Source organism: Echinops telfairi, unplaced genomic scaffold, assembly GCF_000313985.2.
Source record: "Echinops telfairi isolate 266 unplaced genomic scaffold, ASM31398v2 ScPeMD7_2573;HRSCAF=3158, whole genome shotgun sequence".
Lineage (NCBI taxonomy): Eukaryota > Metazoa > Chordata > Mammalia > Afrosoricida > Tenrecidae > Echinops > Echinops telfairi.
In genome coordinates this window covers 123,007-131,415 of record NW_022106471.1, presented here as the reverse complement: position 1 = coordinate 131,415, position 8,409 = coordinate 123,007, and the positions used below count along the sequence as shown (strand labels likewise).

Sequence of the window (8,409 nt, the reverse complement as noted above, 5' to 3'; positions counted from 1 at the left end):
ACACATATATACATATATATATTGGGAACTCACCCTTTTCTCTTTCCAAAACACTCAGCTTAGTTTGCTCTCTTCTCTAGAATTGCTTTTACCCAACTGTTACACCAAATTTTTATAAAATACGTACAAAATGTAAAGTGACATTAAAACACCCTGCTATGTTTCCGCTTAGTTTTGAGAAAATAATTCTATACATTCAAACTTCCCTAAATTGAAATATACATAGCATTTATAGAAATGACACACCAAAAAAAAGCCAAACCCACTGCTGTCAATCAATTCTGACTCATGGTAACCCAACTGACATAAAAAAAAAAAAGTGAGTGTGTGTGTGTGTGTGGGGGGACCCAGGAGAAAGACTTTTTCTTAGAATGACTTTTCTCTTCTTGTTCTTTTACAAAGTTTCTTGACATATAATTTAAGTAACAGTAGAGTGACTTCTGCCAAGCATTCAACTCAACTTGGGGATGCGAAGTACCCCAACCAGTAAGAGCGCAAGTCTGTAGGTTTTGAGCTGTAAGCTGTGGCATGGGCACGCGCCTGCGTGCTTTATCGAGAAACGAGGAAGGTCGGTTAACACTGTGAGCTGCGGATGGAATAGAGCTTGGAATAGAGCGTCGGGATGTCTGGAAGGTTTTTCTTATCCATATACCTAGACCTCATTCTTCTTGGCTGCTCTGTGGTGTTCCACAGAATGAGAGTTCAGATATTTCCCACTTAAATGGCAATTAGGCGACAGCACTATTATGAACACACTGCAGTGAAGATTCTAGTACAGATCTCTCCATAAATGAGAATTTACTAGTCTAGAATGACTATCTGGAAGTGAAATTGATGTACTGGGTTGAAAGGCATTCACACTTTGCTATTTAATTTAAACTGCCATACAGCTCATCAAAATGTTAACCAATTTGCACTTCTTGTTAGCTGCTGCCATGACACCGTGCACCACAGAAGAAATGTTCCCTGATCCTGTACCATCTCCACCATCACTTGTGGATTGGGCAGTTCATAGGGCTTTCACTAGCTGATTTTGGGAGATTGCTAGAACTTTCTTATCCTAGTCTCCTTTTTGTACATGGGTATACATTTTACGCACACCCTTATTATCAGTTTGCCATCCAACTTTAAAGTTTTTGCCAATCAGAAGGGTGAGAGAATTCTTCTCTACTTTATTTGCATTGTCCTGATAATTAACTTTAGCAACTTCTTAGATGCCAGACATCTATATGTCCTCTACGAATCGCGTACACATATACATCATATTTTCATGGAACTGTATATGGAAGTTAGATCATTTATGCTGCAAATATTCTCTCCGTGTCTAATTACCTTTTAACATCATTTACAATGTTTCTTACTAAATTGAAGCGTAAAAAATATAAGAGTTGAACACATCAATCTTTTCCTTTATGGCTTCTTAGTTGTGTTTTTAAACATCTCCTACTCCACTGATATATGTCGCTGGCCCACTCAACTCATGGCACCTCTATACACAATGGAGCAAAGTGGTGCCAGGGCCTGTGCCAACCCCAAGACCAACTTTGGATCAGGTCCTTGTGATCCATAGGGCTTTCCCTGGCTGATCTTTGCAAGTAGCTAACCAGGCAGTTCCTCCTGGTTCATCCCAGCCTGGAAGCTCTGCTGAAGCCCGAAGCACTGATGGATCAGTGGTAAAGGGCTGCTTTCTATGCAGGAGACAAAGGTTGATGCCCCGTCGATTCATCCCACATGCAGCTCACTGCTTGACTGTCAGCGGAGGTGTGTGTTGCTGTGTTTCATACTTACCTTCCCTGAAAGTGGAGCCCTGGTGGTGTGGTGGTTCAAACCCACCAGCCGCAACACGGGAGAATGATGAGGCTGTCTGCTCCCACTAAGATTGAAAGTCTGGGAAATCCGAAGGAGCAGTTCTACTTTGTCCTTTGTGGTCACTATTAGTCTGAATTACATCAATAGCAGTGGGTTTGGGGTCTTCCCTAAGCACGTCCAAAGATCTTACATATCTAGTTCACCACTGAAACTACATTTGAAACATGATAAAAGCAATGGTTAAAATTCTATGGACTGCATGAAGTACTCAATGGTATAAAAAGTCCTTTAAGGATTCACCGCTCATTAGGGTGTGGTGATAAATGTCTACTCAGGGTTTCACAATGCAAATTTGGATGCAGAGTAAAGGAACGGGTGTTCGGTGAATTTTAGTTGCAAGATTAATAAAATCTTCTATTTGCACCCCAACATGTTTGGTTGCCTTGCTGATCCAGACTGCTAGTCTGACCTCGCTGGCCAAAAAAAAAAAGTTAAATAACAAATATACAATTTCTTAAAACACACAAAGTTTGGACTAGCACACAGTTTCTCAAAGTGCTCCTGAAGTACTGCTGGTGATATGCAAGGGAATTTTAATGGTACAAGGTTGAATAGCGCAATAGGTATATTGTAATATATCTATCTAGCAACAAAAATAAAACTGTAACGAGCCATGAAACTCATGGTTTCATCCATACTGCTTTGATCAAGACCAAAGCATTTGAAATAAATCCGTTTGAAGAACACAATAAAGTAACAGTCCAACTGGTAAGCATGGCAAAAATGCTAACAATGGTACCGGCGTAACTTCAAATTGAGTAACAATATACCGCAGGGGTGAAGACGCTCGGCTATCTCCTACCCGCCTAGAACAAAGAGTTACCTCTCGTGGGGTCCAAGTCGCCACCTCAGCCTTTCCCAGCAGACAGTCAACGGGAAAAAGGGACCGGACAGGGAAACATAACTGGCCCTTGGCTCGCCAATGGGGTTGTAGCGCGCGGGGAACAACCCCCGGGGTGGCCGAGCCTCATCTAGGGAGGGACTGGCCACAGCTGAAAGAAGTGATTGATGGCCCGCAACCGCTCAGAGGGCGACTGCCTGCCCTTCTTCGCTTATGGGCGTGGGGGCAGCTTTCCTCACTAGCCTATCCGGTCCTTTTCCTTTCCTTTTTTTTAATGCTAACGATTTGGAGGGAAGCATTACTGAAATTTCGTTGTGTCCGAAGGAGGCAGCATAAGCAGTGTCGAGGCCCGGCCCCATGGAGCCGTGTTGGCGTGAGAGCGAGACCCGTAGTTAGAGATGGGGGACGCATGGTTGCCACTGTTGGGGAAGGAGGTGGGGAGCGCGGTGGTTTCGGACAGGAATACAGAGGGCAGGGGGCGCGATGCTGTGCGGCGACGGAATACTCGAGCTCGGCGCGGGTTCTCAATATCTACACAAAAAGAAGGGGGAGGAGTAATCGTAGGGGCCCCAGCACACCCAGCTGCGGTACACTCACCCTCACCAAAGTCCTTCCGGAAGTCCAAGTTCGAAGATGGCGCCGCCCGTCTGGTCGCGGTTTTATGACGAAATCTGGCAAGTACTCTTCTTTGAACTCCCGACACAAAGTAAACACGTGAGCTTAGCGGGAGTTCGTGCCCGACGTTTTTCGTCGGACTGTGTATCCCATAAGGCGGTGCGGCGCGAGTCCCGGAGGCCTGCGTGAGCCCGCGGGGCTATTGGGCTGCGAGAGCGGGCCGGACGCGGCGCAAGGCCTCATGGGAATTGCAGTGTCTGGACCGGAGGCTGGCGCCTGCGCAGTGGCTAAGCCGCGCCCCCGCGCGTCCGTGGGCGGGCCCCGAGCTCCCGCGCGCAGGGTCCTGCCTGGCCGGACCTGAGAGCCTGTTACTGCTGCACTGGCCCCGTTGGAGCCTAAGACAGAGAGTAGAGGACTAAGGAAACCTCGCTGCCTGTCCTAGCCATGGAATGGCAGCGATCTGTAGAGAGATCCAGCTACTGATCTGTAGCGAGATCCAGCTACTGGTGCTGTTAGCTATGAACCGGAGGCAAAAAATGAAATGGGGCCTAGCCAGAGCGCAGCCTCTAGCGAAGGAACAGGTCTAGGGAAATCTGGCCTGGAAGGGTGTGTGATCGAATAGACCTTGCTCCCAGTCACTCCCAGTCACTCACTGTGACTGCCAAGTGCCCCCCTCTGCTTTAGTGAGTGTAACAATTTTCTGCCCTTTCCTGAGGCACTTAGAGCCATATCACTTTCACAGGTCTCTGAACCTCAGAGGTGAGGCTGCCTACTAGGTGAGAATGTGCCTGAAGTCAAAGGCATTCCAGATATCGGTGTTTCATCCTAAGCCTTGAAATAGTCCTTTTGCCACCTTGAGTATCCCACACTCACTTTCTGATCACCAAACTGCCTCAGGTAAAGTCCCAAGGAGACCAGGAGAAAGACAATAGCCCGGAGCAATCTCCTAGGCAATCCAGAAAGGCAGAGAAAAGCAATTTGCCTTCCACAAAGACAGACAAGCAGGATCCCACACAAAGTATAAGGAAAAGTGACTTAAGGGAGTCTCCCTCAAAACTATGACATTTACATAGACAAGGGCTATCTCTTCTTTGACAAACCTTGGTGTGGAGTGGGTTACATTCAGCTCCTAACTACAAGGTCAGCAGTTCAAAGCCACTAGCCAACCCAAGGGGCAAAGATGAGGCTTTCTACTCCAGTAGAGTTAACAGTCTCAGAAACCTACAGGGACAGTTCTTTGTCTTCTAAGTCCCTTGTGAGTTGGAATAGATTTGGTGACGGTGATTTTTCTGAGATCTCTCTTGCCCTTCCCCAATCTGGCCAGGTGACTGTCTTTACTAAGGAGTCCTGGTGGCATAGTGGATTATACTTTGGGTTGCTAACCACAAGGTAAGCAGTTTGAGCCTACCAGGTGCTTCATGGGAGAAAGGTGAGACTTGCTGCCCCTGTGAAGATTTATAACCTTGGAAATCCAAAGGTGTAGTTCTCCCCTATCCCAGTCAAGAAAAGACCTTTACAGAAGTTACTGTTTAACTATATAAATCACTAATCCTGTCTTGATTTGGGGATTCGGTCTGATAATTTTGATACCAAATCCCCCAAGGAAACAAACTTTCCTCCCCAAATAATTCCACCCATGAAATTCCTCTGGTTGTGCAAAACATTTAAGGAAAGGGTAGAGGAGCTAGCCAAGAGGGACGAAGGGGTTACCCAATTCTACTCCCATTCCACTTCCTCTTAGTGGCCTGAAGACAAGCTAAGGCTGTGTAGTAGCCTTAGCTACAGGAATAATTCCGTGGTGAAGGCACAAAACTGGGTATATTTGAGGCTACAGTTCCCTCAATATATTTGAAATACTTCTCTGGTGGACAGCTGTTTCCTTAACTTCCTCTCCATTCCTGCTGCCTCAGATTAGGCTATTTTGGATTGGAACTACTGCAAAATGTTTTACTCATTTTTGAAATAAGACATTCACATGGCTCAAAGTTAAAAAGTTATAAAGGGATACTCTGGTTTCTCTTTGAGCGTATAAATCTTTTGCTTTTTACTAAAGATTTCCGTGGAGAGAAATAACAACAAGATATAAAGGTATAAAGCAGACTCTAGAGAGGTGGGAACCTCTCTCAAGCCCCCTAAATCCCATCCACACAAAGAATGAATGTTTCTTATAACTGGTCCAAGATATTTTAAGTATTATACACATGCAAATACATATTATTTCCTCCTTTTAAATACAAACACAACCTGCACACAGCCCTGCACCTTTTTCCTTTGTCCAAATAGATCTTGTGATTGTTCTTTCTCTATACATGACCTTCCTAATTATTTGTGATGTCTAGTATTTAATCGTATGGCTGCAGCACACGTGATAGGAGCCTTAGTAGCACAATGATAAAGCTGGGCTGTTACAAAGTGGGCTCTGTGGGAGAAAGTATACAGGGTGCTGCTAAGTTGGTTCTGCTTTATAGCAACCCTCCAGGACAGAGTAGGACTGCCCTATCGGGTTTCCTAGGCTGGAATCTTTACTGAAAGAGATCACCAGGTCTTCTGTCAAGCTGCTGTGGGTTGGGGCCATCAACATTAAGGTTATCAATCAAGTGATTAACCATCACCCCCCCACCAGAGCTCTTGGTAGTATAATTAGTCTCCTAAAAGGCAGGTGTGTAAGTTTGAGGATTAAGGTGCACTTGACCCGTGGTATTTTCAATTGCCTCATCTGCATGTACACGATGGACAATGAATTAGGAAGACAAAAGAATGGCTATATTGGAAGTATGGTGTTGGTGAAGAATATTGAAACTACACTGCCCCCCAAACTCACTGCCATCTAGTCCATGCTGGCTCATAGTCACGCCTTGTGGGCTTCCTAGATTGTAACTGTTTGGGGGAATGGAAAGCCCAGTCTGTCTCCTACAGAGCTGCTGGTGGTTTCGAACCACCAACCATGCGGATCGACTGCCAGCAAAACAAATCTTTTGAAGGAGGAACTGCCAGAATGCTCCTTAGAAGTGGAAATGGTGAGATTGCCTCCCTTTGGACATGCTGTCTGGAGAGATGAGGCCCCGAAGAAGGCATCATGCTTGACAAAGTGGAGGGGAAGGGGAAAGACCCTCCACAAGATAGATTAATGTATCGGCTGCAACAATGGGCTCAAACATAACAATGTAGTGAAGGCATGAGACTGGGCTTGTTTCATTGTTATAGAGGGTTGCTATGAGCTGGGACAGAATTGACAGCACCAAATAACATTTAAGGCTACTGATTTCACGCCTTTCGCTACTATAAACAACACTGCTATAAATAACCATACATCTTTAAATGCCACTGTACATTCTCAATATGTACAACTTCTCTGAAGGGTAAATTCCTAAAATCTGAATTGCTGGGTCAAACTTTAGGTACATTTACAATTTTAATTAATGGGACAATTAACTAAAAGTGCCCTAGTAGCATGTCAGGTAAGCTTTGGACTGTTAACCACAAGGTTGGTGGTTCAAACCCATCACCTGCTTTGCAGGAGAAAGATGATGCTATGAGTTAGAACCAACTTGATAGCCATGTTTTTGTTTTTAAACCCACTGATTTGTCTGCCTCTAATCTCTTGTCAGATATCATCCTAAAGCATAGCGTTCACTCTATTGATCTCTTGCTTTATATTGATGACTGAGCAGTACACATTGAATATATAAAAACCCCTAAGTTCAGAGTAAGCCTTTAAGAAAAGGAAAGCTAAAAAAGCAATTACTCCACAAGGACATCACTTGTATACCACCGGAGCTAACATTAAGATTTAAGTATGTGAGTTTTAATTCAGAATACTATACAACATTGATTGAGGGTTCTTTATAAGATGCCGCTAGTTCACATGAAAAGGTAAGATTTGAAAAAAAATCACGATTTTGTAACCCTTAAAGAAATATTGCAGGCAACAAACAACAGTGGGTGAAAAAACAGGAAGTGAAAGGTTGGTGGAAAAGTTTACGATGGACTGTTCAGGGGCCCCACACTCAACATGGGAAGTAGACCAGCCACTGTTGGCTGCCCGAGGTGAGGCAGTATGAAGCACACACCACACCACTGCGGGGATATTCTTGCCCACTAAATTGAATGGAAATACAGGAGTTAGAGGCATGAGTTAAATGACAAGCAAGCAAACATTCACACCCAGAATGTGGAATGTGGGACAGTTTATAAGCGATAACAATGTCAAAGGGGGAAAAAAAAGAGAAGGGGATCAAGAGGATCTTTTGAATACAAGAAATATAGGAGATACAGTACTTTGTGAAATTGCTTGAACCCTGATTCAAACAAATCAATTAAAAAACCACCTTGAGACAATCAAAGACATGCTTGTGGATTAGATACTATTCACAAGGTACTAATTGTGATGAAAGTACTATAGCAATGTCTCTGTCTTAAGAGATACATCTGAATGTTGTAGTGGTGAAATAATAGTTGAGATTTGCTTTAAAATAACCCTCAGCAAAATGAAAGCAAATATTTGTTTTTTTGCCTCTGGTAAATAGGAATTCTTTGTACAGGTCACTCTACTTTTGTGCTGTTTATGGAGTCCTACACACACACACACACACACACACACACAGATGATGGAGGCTAATCACACTGGTCACACTCACAATCTAGTCCAACCTACCTTTGCAGCTTCATCACTCTTCCCAGGAACTTCAGTTCTAACCTCATCACACAACTTGCTACTTTTGAAATTGGCCCCTCAAAGCTTTTGTCTCTGAGGAAGATTCATACTGTCTCTTGGCGCTAGTTCCTTGGCTGAGCTGCCTTCCCATTTCCCCTTACCTCTTCTTCAAGGACGGGGTAGATGTGACCTGTGACGTCCTCATCAATCTTCTAAGCCTCACTAGCATCACCCTTGGGTACTCCTAAGGAATTGTTCATACTACTGGAACGTCTCTCCTTCTCCACTGTTTATAAATAGTTCTTCTCCGTGGTAAGCACTCAAGGGCATGCAGCATAAAAGGAAATGCCTGGTGTAGCTAGCTAGCTGTGTTACCCTGGGCAAGTCACTTCTCTGTGCCTCAGACTTGTCCCCAGTAGTACCTCCCTTC

General features: G+C 44.4%; 1 pseudogene; it reads left to right on the top strand.

The window, feature by feature from the left end:
• Nucleotides 1–5,329: 5,329 nt before the first annotated feature.
• On the top strand, nt 5,330–5,418 carry LOC115870908 (annotated as a pseudogene).
• The last annotated feature ends 2,991 nt before the right edge of the window (nt 5,419–8,409 follow it).